The sequence below is a fragment of the Engraulis encrasicolus genome, chromosome 11 (assembly GCF_034702125.1).
Source record: "Engraulis encrasicolus isolate BLACKSEA-1 chromosome 11, IST_EnEncr_1.0, whole genome shotgun sequence".
NCBI lineage: Eukaryota > Metazoa > Chordata > Actinopteri > Clupeiformes > Engraulidae > Engraulis > Engraulis encrasicolus.
Window position 1 is genome coordinate 40,356,483 of NC_085867.1, and position 15,795 is coordinate 40,372,277.

General features: G+C 44.4%; 1 protein-coding gene across 1 annotated transcript in view; it reads right to left on the reverse strand.

The window, feature by feature from the left end:
- arhgap24 (Rho GTPase activating protein 24) overlaps positions 1-13,580 on the reverse strand; it is a 187,167-nt gene extending 173,587 nt beyond the window's left edge. The window contains exons 1-2 of the mRNA XM_063210612.1: positions 13,418-13,580; positions 2,528-2,798 (exon numbers count right to left, since the gene is read on the reverse strand). The gene's annotated coding sequence lies outside the window, so the exon portion shown is untranslated. The remainder of the gene's footprint in view (positions 1-2,527; positions 2,799-13,417) is intronic.
- Between the last annotated feature and the right edge of the window lie 2,215 nt (positions 13,581-15,795).

Genomic DNA, 15,795 nt, shown 5'->3' on the forward strand with positions numbered 1-15,795 from the left:
GCTCTTTGAATGCGGAAAACTGAAGATGCAAAACAAAAGGAGATCCAAGGCTTTCTCCTTTGGAAAAAAAAGTTTAACCCAATAAGACTGGGTTAGCTATTACCAGAATGGCAATGACCAAGTCATAATGTATTACTAAAGGTCCATGTGCATTGTAATAGTGGTGCAGTGTTACAGTAATTAAGTTTTTCCAGTGCCTTTTACAGTGTTAAGACTGGTGGAACAGCATGTGCAGGGGCTTAAAAGCCTTGATTGTAGTGACTTGGCTGTATTTAAAAGACCCCAGAGCCAGAAGATAACTTGACCATTTCAAATAATAGAAGTAGAACTTCCAGTTACCAAATGTACTTTGTGAAGCTGTATGATTGCTGCTGTTAGTGCTTGTAGTGTCATCTCAGGGTATTTACACGACTGTTAACCCACATTCAAAACAGCTTCACAGGGACACACACAACCTCTCCCCCAAGCCAGCCAGGCCATTACAACCAACCAAAAAGAAAAAAGAAAAAAACAAGAAAAGAAAAAAAATCCCCAAAGCGGTGTTTTTCTGACTTTAAAAATAAAGTCTGCTTTCTTGCTACATCAGTTTTGTGTAATTGGCACTGGTGGAGTGGTAGCAGGGAAGTGAAACCGGCACAAATGCACACTGTGGCGGCAGGGGAGGAGGAGAGGAGGAGGCACACACACACACACACACACAGACCCACACAGACACACACACACACACACACACACACACACACACACACACACACACACACACACACACACACACACACACACACACACACACACACACACACACACACACACACACACACACACACACACACATGCGCACAGATACATGAATAGGAACACAAAGACACGCGCACACACACACACACACACAAAAACAAATGCATAGGAACACAAAGACACGCACGCTCAAACACACACACACACACACACACACACACACACACACACACACACACACACACACACACACACACACACACACACACACACACACACACACACACATAAATGCACAGAGTGGATGGGAGTGAGGGCAGTGCGGGGTAGTAGTGCAAGACAGACATGGCTTTCTGTTGCTGGGAGTGTGAAGGGGAAATGACATGACACACACTCACACATAAATAGTCCCTGACTCAGAAACATCTGACGAATGAAAATCTGACCGTTGGACCCCCATCTCTGTCTCTCTCTCACACACACACACACACACACACACACACACACACACACACACACACACACACACACACACACACACACACACACACACACACACACACACTCAGAGATTGACTGACACACTTGCGCATGCAGACAGGCACACACACACACACACACACACACACACACACACACACACACACACACACAGAGATTGACTGACACACTTGCGCATGCAGACAGGCACACACACACACACACACGCACTCACACACACACACACACACACGCACACACACACACACACACACACACACACACACACACACAGACGCGATGAGAGAGAAAACAGACAACTCACCTCATCCTCACATCAACACACACACACACTCACACACTCACACACTCAAACTCTCTCTCTCACACACACACACACACACACACACACACACACACACACACACACACACACACACACACACACACACACACACACACACACACAGCTTGTAGAGATTGCATTCACACACACACACACACACATGCACGCACGCACACACGTGCAAACACACACACACACACACACACGCACACACACACACACACACACACACACACACACGCACACACACACACGCACACACACACACACACACACACACACACACACACACACACACACACACACACACACACACACACACACACTGACAGCTTCAGACGCTCTCTCTGCAGCTCAGATAATGAGTGGCAGGGGGTGAGGGGACCTGTCCAATGAGGAGCTATGACCTCTGCAGATTACACACACACACACACACACACACACACACACACACACACACACACACACACACACACACACACACACACACACACACACACACACACACACACACACACACACACACACACACACACACAGAGGCACTTCTGCAGTTGTGGGCACACATGCCAACCAAAGGGTAACACTTTTTAACGAGCACACTTCCCAACTCTATCACAAACTTAAACTCTTTCAGCCACATATCGTGCCACAGTAGTACTGTGCTGTGTCAGACATGTAACTACTGTAGCTCCAAACTGCCTACACATAACACAGGTGGATACACTTCTGGATGTCCGGCAGAAAGAAAATGAGAAATTTGCGCACACACAAACACACACACGCACACACACACACACACAAGGAGTCAAGGCACAAGTATGTAAACAAAGGCACACGAGAGAGAGAGAGAGAGAGAGAGAGAGAGAGAGAGAGAGAGAGAGAGAGAGAGAGAGAGAGAGAGAGAGAGAGAGAGAGAGAGAGAGAGAGAGCTCTTCTCAGAAGAACTACTACAGTACATACCTCGGGAAACCTGTAATTCAGCAGACACAGTCCGTTTCTTTACTCCGTTGTCTTCCGCTGTCCTTCTCTTCTCTCTTTTTTCTCCTCCCTTCTTCTTTTTCCACAATGTCGCTCCCTCTCTTTTCACAGAAAGCACATAAAATCCACTGGCACACTCTTCAGAGAAGACCACAGTCACAGTCACAGTCCGTCCGAGTGAGAGGGACGAGAGAGAGGAGGAGGAGGCAGAGCCAGAGCCGTAGTCACCTCCATGTGGCTAAACAGAGAGAGACTGAGAGAAGAGAGGAGGCAGAATGAGAGAGAGCGAGGGAACGGTAGAGAGAGAGGGGGAGAGAGAAAGGGAACAGAGAGACGGAGTAAGAAAGAGAGAGCGAGGCAGAGTGCGAGTGAGGGAGCGATAGAGTGAGAGAGGGAGCGAGAGACAGAGAGAGGGAGGGAGAGCGACAGAGAGAGGGAAGGGGAGGAGTGTGTGAGTGAGGGGAAAGAGAGCGAAGGCTGTCATAAACTTTTTTCCCCTGACTGCTCCGACCATCTGCATGCGGTGAGTGAGTGAGCCTCTCTCTCTCTCTCTCTCTCTCTCTCTCTCTCTCTCCCTCTCTCGAGGGACAGCAGCCGCGACCAGTCGACCAAAGCCACCAGGGACAGCCCTCTCTCTCTCTCTCTCTCTCTCTCTCTCTCTCTCTCTCTCTCTCTCTCTCTCTCTCTCTCTCTCTCTCTCTCTCTCTCTCTCTCTCTCTCTCTCTCTCACACACACACACACACACACACACACACACACACACACACACACACACACACACAGGAACAGTACACAGACACAAACTCACACAAGTGCATACACATATGCATGCACGCACGTGTGAACGCACGTACGCACATACACACACACACACACGTGCTGTATGTCATCCAGCAGAATGGTTCTAAATGCAGACATATGAAAGTAAGTCAGTTAGGCAGTGAGGGACAGAGAGAGGTAGGGAGAGGATGTGACTACAGATTGTGCACTTGAATCTGTATGTGTGTGTGTGTGTGTGACTGTGTGTGTGTGTGTGTGTGTGTGTGTGTGTGTGTGTGTGTGTGTGTGTGTGTGTGTGTGTGTGTGTGTGTGTGTGTGTGTGTGTGTGTGTGTGTGTGTGTGTGTGTGCGCACGTGTGAGTGTGTGTGTGTGTGTGTGGGGGGGGGGGGGTAGTATTAGCAGGAAGACGGAAGTGCAAGTGAGTGTCATCATATCGGCATAATTTCAGATTCATTTCTGTTTCTTTAACTTTGACACAGCCTACACACATCCACCCCCTCTCTCTTTCTCTTTCCCTCTCTAACTCAGTTTCGCATTTGCTCGGTCAAAAGACAAAGTGCTGTCTATCTGTCTATAAGTATGGAGTGCTGTCTATTAGTGGTGTCAACAATGATCGATCTGGTGATCCAATCCAATGCGGGGCATGGACAATCAAGAATTGATACGGCAAGTATCAGAATCGATCCGGCAATTTTTCGAAGTTTCAATTACTTCCATGGATATTTCGAGAGCAAATGAATGTTAAATTAAATAAAAGCACTTCAAAACATTGCAAGATTGATACAGACTGACACAGAAAACAGCCAATAAATTGTTGCTCAGTATCTGACTACTTGTATTGCCTCATCATGACTGATTAAACATTTGCTTTGCTTTCTGTAGAAATGTAATGCATTGCAATGCATTGTAGAATTGAATCGGATCAGAACGGATCGCATAGAATGAAATCGAATCGAATCGCTACCTCCCGAATCGTGATCGAATCGGATCGTGAGGGCAGTGCTGATCCACACCACTACTGTCTATCTGTCTATAAGTATGGAGTGCTGTCTATCTGTCTATAAGTATGGAGTGCTGTCTATCTGTCTATAAGTATGGAGTGCTGTCTATCTGTCTATAAGTATGTCTGTGTTTTCCCCAAAGGGAGGGCAAGCCACTGCAGTGGGGTAGGTACTCAGCACAGCCCATTCGGCAAAGTTAATTTGGCACGTGTCAATAGGATCACATAAAGTATGCTCCAGTGCAGAAGTGCATAAAGTAAAGAGAGTAGAAGTATTCGTACAGTGTATTTACCTCAATGGTTACAGTGCAATAATTGGTGTATAAATTATGTAAGACTACAGTATGTATTAGTTTTGTACATCAGTAATAGTAGTACGTCTACTTTGTACACCTCTGCCCTATTCTAGAATAGTGCTTAAGCAACAGAAACAGTGGAAACCCGAACTGATTAATTTCACTGTTATTCACACTAGCACAGTTGAATCCCTTTACAATTCAACTCCTTTGTATTTATTGTTCCAATCGCTAAGTGTAAAAAAAAATACCACTACACTTTGACTGTGTGTTGTAACTCTACATGCCCTGCCTGCCTGAACCCCTCCTGATCCTCCTCCTCCTCCTCCTTTTCCCGCTGCTGGTCTCACATACCTGTCAATCACCTTGCAACACACGTGTGCAATAACACTCAAACACAAGTATGCACACACCCACCCAGTCAGTCAGTCCCACATACCCCCCCATCCACACCCACACACTCACAGGCACTCTCTCTCCACCTTCCCCTGTCTCTGTCATACACACACACACTTGCACACACTCACACAGCACAGGCATGCACGCACACACACAAACAACCACCACTCACCCACACACACACACACACACACACACACACACACACACACACACACACACACACACACAAACAACCACCACTCACCCACACACTAACAATACACTCCCCCCACTCTGACGTACTTTCCAGCGGGCTGCATGCCGTATTCCTCATCAGGAGAAGATAGACTTGTTTACTTACATACCACATCATTAGCGCATGTCTCCACCACATCACCGCACCTGCCTGTGCACGCTTTCTCCAGCTGCTTCTCCACTAAACAGCCAATTCCCTCACTCGAGTGGCGCGTAAAATGGATTTGGTTCATTACTCCACTCATACTATTATCACAACTGCAGCAACTTCTATTACAACTACCACTACTACTACAACTACCACTACTACTATACGTGTAACTACTACTACCACTGCTGCTACTACTACTACTAATAATAATAATAATTACAATATCATCATCATCATCATCATCATCATCATAACCACCAGAGCACATTCAATTGAAAGTATGTACTGTAGAAGAATGTCTTGTAGAATTTGGCTGATGCTTTCACACCAAACAAAATGAACCAAACTAGAAGCTTTTTGTTGTTCCTAAGAGACCGCTTGGGGCAGACTACACACAAATAAAATTGAACAATCCAGCAAAATGGAGCACAGAGACAAAAAAAAACAATAAACCAAAGAAACAAGAAATACAGTAGTCCCCTAGCAAACCTCTGAGTTATGAAAGTCTGTAACAGATTTGACAGACAGGGTGCTATCCCAAATCTTAAACTGGGTCCTGGGTTTCTGTGCTTTCACACACCACCAAGTATGTTAGTCCACAGCAGCCGGTCTTAAAACCACCACTGTGCCACCCATAGACTGTGTGATGTGGTCTGTTATCACACCAACGTGGGAGCCATGGTTGGTCCGATTGGCCTTTCATCAATTTCATCAATATTTATAAAAGATTAAAGCTACCCATAATACATTCCAAATAGTCAGGAATCAAGTGGATAGGAATCACCTCTTTGTAGAGGTGTCGGTCCGCACCTTCCCACTGCACCTGTCCTATTCAGCACGAGCTAGATGGAATGGATGGGCCAATGGACTGTAAAGCCTTGGTGCGCACCAACTGCTGTTGGCGTGCAAAGTTCCCTGATGCCAGTTGGGGTGACTGATGGGGAGTCGCCTGCACAAACAGGGGAGCGGGCTCTGGACTGTCCCCTTGCTCAGCCACGGCACCAGCTGAACACACAGTGGACAGGGCGACAGAGGAAAGAGGGTGGTTGTGGTTCGGGGCAGCCCAGCATAGATTTACTGCTCTGGCCACTTCACTTCATATGTTGGGGGGTTGGGGAGGACGGGGGGTAAGGCATGGATGACCAAATATTAATAGTCTAGGGACATACATGCATGCATGCATAAATACACTCCACATACAGTAGACACATGGAAAGAAGACACACACAAATATGCACACACATGAAGACACGCAATCATCTCCCCCCCCACCACACACACACACACACACACACACACACACACGCACGTACGCACACAAACACACACACACACACACACACACACACACACACACACACACACACACACACACACACACACACACACACACACAAACATTCCGTAGTGTCGTGATATGATATCCATACCTTCCACCTTCCAATACAACCAGACGAACCACAGATAGCCCGAAAAGCACAGTCAGGAACACACAGACAGCCCTTGGTGCAAAAACATACACATGCATACACATGTCACAAATATGTTCAGCTAACCGGTGTCTGCCACCACATTCCAAAGCCCTGGAATTCCACAGTCCCCTTATCTTATGAAACAGAGATAAGGGCAACTGACAGCTTTGGCCAGGCCCAGGACAAAGTCCCATAAGAGAGACCCCTCCTCAATACATTCAATGCAATAAGGACCCAAGTCTGGGCCCCCCGTCTCTCTGGGCCTGGGACAAACTACCCATTGCCCCCCCACCCCACCAACCTGCCAGCTTCCTTCAGCAGAGATAACAACTTCTGTCTAGAACTTCAAGCATATCCACATTATGTTAAAAAAGAAAACATACCTGAGAAATTTCTTCCAAAGTTCTTGAGTAGAAAATGATGAAACCAGAGACACTTACTGTGGGGACAGTTGTAGCCTGCGTGCTCTTTGAAAATACTGCCTGCCTCCCCATGATTTGTAGCCGCATGAGCTAGGGTATAAATGCAAAGCTTAACAGCCGGTGGCAGTGGTGTGATATTAAACTCTGAGGGTGAGCTCTACAAAAAAACATGTATGCCTAACCACGGTGGTATTACATTACAGCCAAAACCGAGTCGGTCAGATAGAATGAAGTTTGACTGGAGGCACCCAGAGGAGTGAGGTACGCGCAAAAGAGTGATATATTTTAAGGCAGATGCACTGATGTTATTTTTTTAGTATTTGGTTCAGAAAAGGAGTGTGACTGGACACCATGAGAAGCCTCAGAAGAGGAGATTCATGTAAATCGAGCTGTGGTTTTTCAAGATCTCACGGACGAGAGCATTCAATTTACAGAGGAAGAGCGCTTCTTTATGGTTTCACCAGTTTTTGGCAAGCCAGAAATAAAAGAAGCAGTGTTGCGCTCTTCCTCTGTAAACTGAAGACTATGGTACTATGAAACGCCAAACCTGCTGACAAAGAAACTTTGAGTGCAAAGAAACAAGGTGTGCGGGCCCTCACAAAACTTAATGGATGACAGTGTACAAAACAACCAGCTGTAAGTCTAGTGGAAGTAGAAGCACCATCACTCATGTTACATTACATTACATTACAAAGACAGCCATGGTCTAATGGGGGCAGCCGTGGTCTAATGGTTAAGATGAGCTTTAGATCAGAGGGTCTCGGGTTTGAATCTCACCCTTCCACTCCCTACCTCACTCCATGGCTGAGGGGCCCTTGAGCAAGCCTAGCCCACCTGTGCCCATAAAGCCCCAGGGACTGTAACCAATATCCTGTAAATAACTGTAAGTCACTTTGGGTAAAAGCATCACGCATGTGCAATGTAGTGTAATGTAATGTAATGTAATTACAATAATAGTACATACACTACTCTACGTACTACATTCGTTTTACATACACTACTCTAGTTTATGCATCAGTTGTTCCACTGTATCTAATGAGGTAGGTATACTGTAAGAGTACTTGTACTTTTGTTTGATACATCCCTGCCAGCTGTATTGCAAACAGAAGCTTCAGTAGTCAAAGGAGTTCTTATCTTCTTTCTCTAGAATGTTCCAAAACCACTTTTGTATATGAACATTCTTTGATATAAGATACCAAGACCCAGTAGGTCTTAGGATTGGACAGGCAAAACTCTAGAGCTACAGCAGCTGAAAAAAAATCATTATCATTGCCAATTCATTTTCAAGTATCAACAGCTACTTTTCAGCAGAAGGATGAAAGCCCATTTCTGTACAAGTTTGCTTCATTGCATTTACATTCAACTCAATTTGCCTCCTTAACAAAACAAAAAGATTTGTTTTGTTGGATAATAACATTATTTTCCTTCTCATTGATAATTGCAACATGAAAAGTAAACAAAGTGTCGGGAATGCTTTTCACAGTAAAACAACAATGGCGCTTGTTTAAATACGAAGCCGTTTTCCTTTTACAAAGGTCATGATTGCACACTGCGCCCATATGGTGGCTTTCCCCTCCATTAGGTCCCCGCGTTACACAGACGAGACGAGAGATGCCATAACACTCAGGTGTAATTAATCACCATGGTTACAGAGGGCTCTCCATGTTGATGATGAGCACACACTTCCCGCTGTGCCACAGCTGTTGACCAGCAAACTCAAGGAGACTTTCAGGTCACGAAATATAACACGCAGATGAAGATACAATGTTTGGGCCAAGTTTGTGAGTAGAGTATAGAGTAGAAATGAATTATAAATGGATATGTGTGAGAGTTGTAAAAAGGAATCCTTCCCCAGTGTGACAGATGTGACTACATTAACATTCTGCAGTGTTTATTTGTAGGCTACATTTTATACAATGGTAATTGGATGAAGGCATGGCAAGATTGGTATTAAAGTACATTAGAACAGACTAGCAATGTACAACAGTACAACCATACAATGTACACAATAAGGCCTGCTGATCATGGTGAATCTATGAATATTGTAGATATGAATCTGTTGTTTTACTTTGTACAGTGTTCAGGGCAATTTCTTATGTTCTACGTTCATTGTGGATATCAGCAAAAGGTGTTAAGTGGCAGAATCCATTATAGATAAAGATGCACAAACCCTCTTTAAGTAGTTTATAGATAACAATTGTTGCTGAAGTCCCAGCTGCTTAGGTCTGCGAAATCCATGCCAAGGGACAAGATAATACGCCAAACACACTTACGTTGAAGAGGAGTTGGAAGTCCATCCCAGTAAAACAGGCCCTAAATGTAAAGATGCACAGATTTGTTGCCTCTATAAAGGCTTGTGTTGGGAGCATAAAACCCTCTTGCTCTTGCCAAATATAGACCTGTGCTCTGGATAGGAGGCTCCACGCTCATATTCAACCTGTTTTTTTTTTCTCCAGAAAGCACCTATTAAGGCCCTTGCAATCTGAGTGATCTGGCTATCCACAAGGACACCTGATGCTTTCTTAACCCTGTCGGTTGAGGATAGAATGTTTTCCTTCTCGTCTCTAAGGTTACGTTGCATCCTGTTACGGTAAAGAGCTCACAAAAAAGGAACTAAAAATACAGAGCAGCTGCAGTTTACTCTGCTGTTTATGTATGTATCAGTGTGTGAGAGTGCGTGTGTTGAGAGTGACTGTGTCAGGGAGAGAATATAAATTAATTTATAAGTTTAGTGTAGCCCCTTAATGTGCGCCGTACCTCCAGTGGCACGTTGTAATAATCATCATTGAAATGTAACTACCATAGCACTACAGTACTATGACACAACACAGGCCCTTTAGTAATGCACCAGAACTTGGTCATTACCATACTGGTAACAACAAACTTATAAAGCCGCGTCTTAAGGGGTTAAACTGCACATTGGATACTGGTCAAACGCAATTTCAAACTTCTGTTAACCCTGTTACATCGTAGATTTTTGACAATAAAGTACACTTGACTTGACTTGACTGTTTAGAGTTAGACAGAGCTTGAACATCAAACAAAAGTCCCCTAAAAAAACACTACCTCCATTAAAATCGGCAAAAGTGGCTCTTGGTAAATGATGCATAGGCAATCAGAGCTGTTTACCCCAAACACAAAACAACTGATCAAAACAGCCCCTGCTAACAAATGACAAAGACTAGGCTCCCCCAAGCATCTCTTTTCCCACGTGAACATCTGAAAACAATTTCACATGTTTGACATGTAAACACAAGTTTGGGGAAGGCCAAGTCATTCTAACACCACTGGTTGCACCATGTGACTCTCTCTCTCTCTCTCTCTCTCTCTCTCTCTCTCTCTCTCTCTCTCTCTCCTCTCTCTCTCTTCTCCTCTCTCTCTCCTCTCTCTCTCTCCTCTCTCTCTCTCTCTCTCTCTCTCTCACACACACACACACACACACACACACACACACACACACACACACACACACACACACACACACACACACACACACACACACACACACACACACACACACACCATTCCATTCCAGCCCTGATTTCCCCCTCTATTCATCTCTTCATCACAGCGTCTGGCTTAAGGGCTCACTCGAACCCCAGCTCCACCCCATCACCTGCTGTCTTCCCTACTATTACTTAATACCACTCACGTTTCTACTGGGAACCAACCAACTATTACCTCTTACGTAGCATCGGGCTTTACCTCCCTGCCCCTGCAATCATTGGTGAATGTGTTGAAAATCATTATTATTGTTTTCCCCAAGGGGTGTGATTTCACAGCACTGGATTCCACTTTAATCGATCATGGTATGCATGTCTCAAATATGCATTTTCTCACATACTGTACATATTTTCAGTAGGTACTATTGTTCAGTTAGGTGGCATGATATTGCAGAATATACTGTATATTTTACTCAGGATCCATTGTTTTAAAATGACTATTTCTAGAATGGTATTTTCCAGTTCATAAATATTTGCACCCATGCATACCACATGCTATCATTTATTACTTCTCCAAATGTGCATTCAGGCATATCATAAACAAACACTTGAAATGATGCCATTTTTCTATGCCATGGGTGTCCAGCACTTGACTTCTGCCCTCTCATATCAGTTATACCCAAAGGATGACAAGCGCGTGACCCCGGGTGACACATGATGTCACTGAAACAACAGAAGAAGGCCTCCTACAGTAAATAAACTGCAGAGCTAGCTGCACCCCCTTGGAGAATGTGTGGGGGCTGGAGAGGCGGCAATGGCGAAGCTATGAGGGGAGGCAAACAGGGTATTTGCCCCTGGGCCCAGGGCCCTCCCATAACGGTTGTGGGGGCCCTCTTATAACCCTGGCAGGCCGTATGGGGGCGTCTCATCAGTGTTTTGCCCTGGGGCTCTGTGTGTAGTTTCTCCGCCACTGAGAGACCACAGGATACCCACCCTCGGCACATAGCGGTCTCATCCTTCTAGGTTCCCATGACATCCCCGTCCCTCAGGCACTGACCCCAGAGCAGAGAAACACATGCAGGATGATGGATCCCAACGGGGTTGAGTATTACAGTACATGCAGAGAAAATGACTGCGAGCTTATCTCTAAATGTCTGAACGGATGAAAAGTTGCACTTCAGATTTGTTGTCTTTCCCACCAATGCTATTCCATCCCCATCTTGTGTTATCTCAGTGACCCGCTCCAATATGTGGTTCTCTCAAACTACAGGCTCCCTAAATCCTAGAATTTACAAAGTTCATAAAGTTCTCTTTGCCTGTCTGTCAATATGTCTGTTTGTCTCTCAGCCCTGCATTCCTTTGTCAAAATGAGCAGCAACTTTGACCAATATCTTTTGAATGAAATGTACACATTTAAGCATACAATATAAATACAAAGGTAATTATATAAAAAGAACAGCAATGTCTTTAGTAGTCTTAGTAATACAGAACATTATACGGTATGTAGTAGTATTACTAGTATTATTATATACAGTAGACTTGTGAAGTTGTGTGATACAGGGGAGGTTGGCAGTGCAAGCAGGGCCGCGCTGGGTGATGAGGAGGTAGATCTCTCCCAAGGAGGAGGAGGGCATATTTACAAAAGTCAGTGGGAGAACCAAGGAATCTGCTTATTTGGTGAGACTCCAATGTTGACACATTCCATGGAGCTGACTTGACGTCATGATGGAAGGTGGTCTAAGACTTTGCCTGATCGATGGCTATGTGTGCAACTATCCAAGAAAAGGCACTGTGATAGGCAAGACATGATCTCTTCAGGGAAAAAAAACTGCAGTTTTCATTTTAAATAGAAAAAATGAGGAACTGCAAAAGGAGAAATTACCTTGGGTATTTTCCCATGACATAAGTACGCATGACAGGTGCCCAAAATTTGATTCAAGCAGATGTGATGTCTGTGTCCGATCAAGAGAATTTAACCTGTTATAATACGGTGTTATAAATGTGTTGTTACCGTAATGGTAATGACCAAGTTGTAGTGCATTACTAAAAGCCCTGTGTTATGCCATAGTAGAGTAGTTCTCCGTAGTACTATGTAGTAGTACTACTAACTCAGTATTACTAACTTTTCAATGACTATTACAGCGTGCATCAGATGGCACGGCTTGCATTATGGGGCTACATGAAATGACTTTCAATTACATTTGTACACCAAAATCATAGCCCAAAGCAGTCTATGATTAACAGGTGTTATGTGTAAGAAATGTAACACAAGCTGCCAATGCAGCGTTCTGGTATGTCACCAGCGAAACTGTGTTCAGAAAGAAGTTAAACGGAAGCACAGATTTCATTAAAAATAGTCCAGAAGGTTTGTTGTGGTTTCCCCTTTGCCCCTACAGGGGGGGGCGACAGCACCTTACAATATCTCAAGTGTTATTGCAGTACCGTTTTTGGCCACATGGCTACACATAGTAGTAGACCTACCATGTACTCTCTATGAGGCCTACCTATAATATCCACCTAGAAAACAAAAATCCTGACTTGTTTAGTTCAGTTCAGTGAGTCAGCACTCTCAACGCTGTCTGCTTTGGCCATCATGCAACTGCTCACCCATGACATTGAAACACAGCAAGGCTATTTACAGACTGCCAAACTCAGCACAGCCGTGACTCACCTATGTATTTCCAGCCCATGCCCTTCTGCTCCGCCACCGGTGCTGCTCCCGTGAACTACAGTACACTGCAGTGCACACTAGGTGTTGGGTGCTGGGCGCTGTGTAAGTGTGGATGGCTTCCGATCTCACCGGCCAGTCGAGACACGTTTCTTTCCCTTTCCAGCAGCTGTGTATGGCTCGGCTGGTCGGACTCAGCTTGGCTGTACTCCGTTCTGCCTCTGCAAGCACAGCACAGGCTGAGTCAGATCTAAGCTGTAGGCCTATCGGATGACAGCCAGGCGTCACCTCGGGTAGCACGGCCGAAGGCGGGAGTTGCACCGCACTACTACCACTACCCACCACCAAACACTGGACAACAGTGCTGCTACATACTACAGAGCCAAGTTATTGTAAAAACTAATGAAGGCACATGAACATGCTGCACTTATTTTTTTTAAATGTTGGGTTATCTTTGTGCAACAGGCTGTCAACTATTATGTACATTTGCTCATAAAGTGGCAATAGGTTACTACTACTTCAACTTGCTGCAGTATACATTTCTTTACATGTTGGTTTGACTTTTATTATTTTCCTGTAGCATTGACATGTCATGGGCACTTGTTAATACAGCAGTAATAAAAACATTACTACATTTATTTAAAGCCCCTATCAGGATACCTAAGGTTACTTCATTTCACAGATACAGTACACACCAGGCTTGTACGAAATTCCGAATGGAAAGAATTTCAATTCAAAATAATGCCATAATACGAACACTAGGTGGTGCCATTACCTTGAATTTCTTTGAATTTAAGCTACACCACCCATTCTGAATTTCGTACAAGCCTGGTACACACACACACACAGAAGAAAGAGATTAAACACACATGCTACGGGCAATACTGGGTCCCATGAAAGATTTCAGCTGTACTGTAGCCGGGCAATGCTACAAAAATATAATATCAATATCAAGGACCCTCTGCCGGGTCGGGTGCCAGGCCCTTAGATTTGGTAGCAACCCCATATGAGCTTATAGTAGATAGTCATGAATGCAAATTTCACCACCAAGCATAATAGCATGGTCAATTAGTGATATGTGCACAGTGCACACCCAATCAAATAATAATGGCATAAACATGACACACTATGCAAGTTTAAAGTAATAATAATAATAATAATAATAATAATAATAATAACAATAATAATAATAATAAAGCCTGATCTTAATTGTTAGACTACATGACTCTTTGCCTTAAAAAGTTAAGCTTGCATTCCTATACTTGTTTGTTCCTAACATCCACAAATTAGTTGATGAAAATCAACTGTTATTAACGGGTGCAGCACAAGAATAAATTAGTGATTTCATTGATCAATTTAATTCAGAGGGAATAGCAGGAATGTTTTTCTCTAAGGTGGGATTTCAATTTCTGAACCCAACTCCAATTTCCACGCTTTCATTAGGCTACTGTAGTCGTTTGGCGCTTTACCAGAACAACCTGGCCCTGCTGTGTCTGCCTCAGCAAAAAACACAGCACCAGTTCTGTTTAAGACAGGAGCCAAGGAGCAAGTGGTGCTGCAGGGTCACTTGATATGGCGCTGAAGATACAGTAGTCGGAGGGTGGCTCAGCTGGCAGCCTTTGAAGCACACTGGCGCGAGGAGGTCAATGAAAGCTGGAAGTCTAGGCTACTGTTAGCCTGCAGGGTGTCTGCAGAGCCGGCGGGCCCATAACGCTCACTACGCTCACAGAGTAGGGCCTCGCGTTGCCCATGACGTCACTTACGTTGAGGTAAAAATATATATATATATATATATATATATATATATATATATATATATATATATATATATATATATATATAGGCTAATTTAAAAAACGACGAACTTATTATTGATTCCGTCACATAACTAGGCCTACGTGATTCGCCCCTTCTTCTGTGGTTAATTTCGGATGGAACAGGAGTGAGAATCTTGAGTGAGAATCTCACAACAATGCCGAGTTCCTGCCCATGTCTTCGATAGTGCGCATTACAGGCGTGCCTGTTTGTGTTACCGCGGGAATTTAAGTCTGCCTGTGTAATCGAATCAACAGGGAAGAGTGAAGGAAATGATGTCTTGCTGTCAATGCCTTAGCCTACTGCTGTTTGTGAAAGTTGTAGGCCTAGTAGCTGCCTAGTTGAGAAACATCAGCTGACTTCTAGCCGACGAAACAATCGAATCAACGGAGGAGAGAATGAGCAGGGGCGTATCCAGGACATTTTTACTAGGGTGGCCAAGATGACACACAAATATAGTCTGAGGTGGCCATGGAATCATGGAATTATATACACATACGGGGGTCCTCCCACACAGAAAATGTTGCATTTATTCTATGCTATTTCCTGCATTTTAAAGAAAAGCA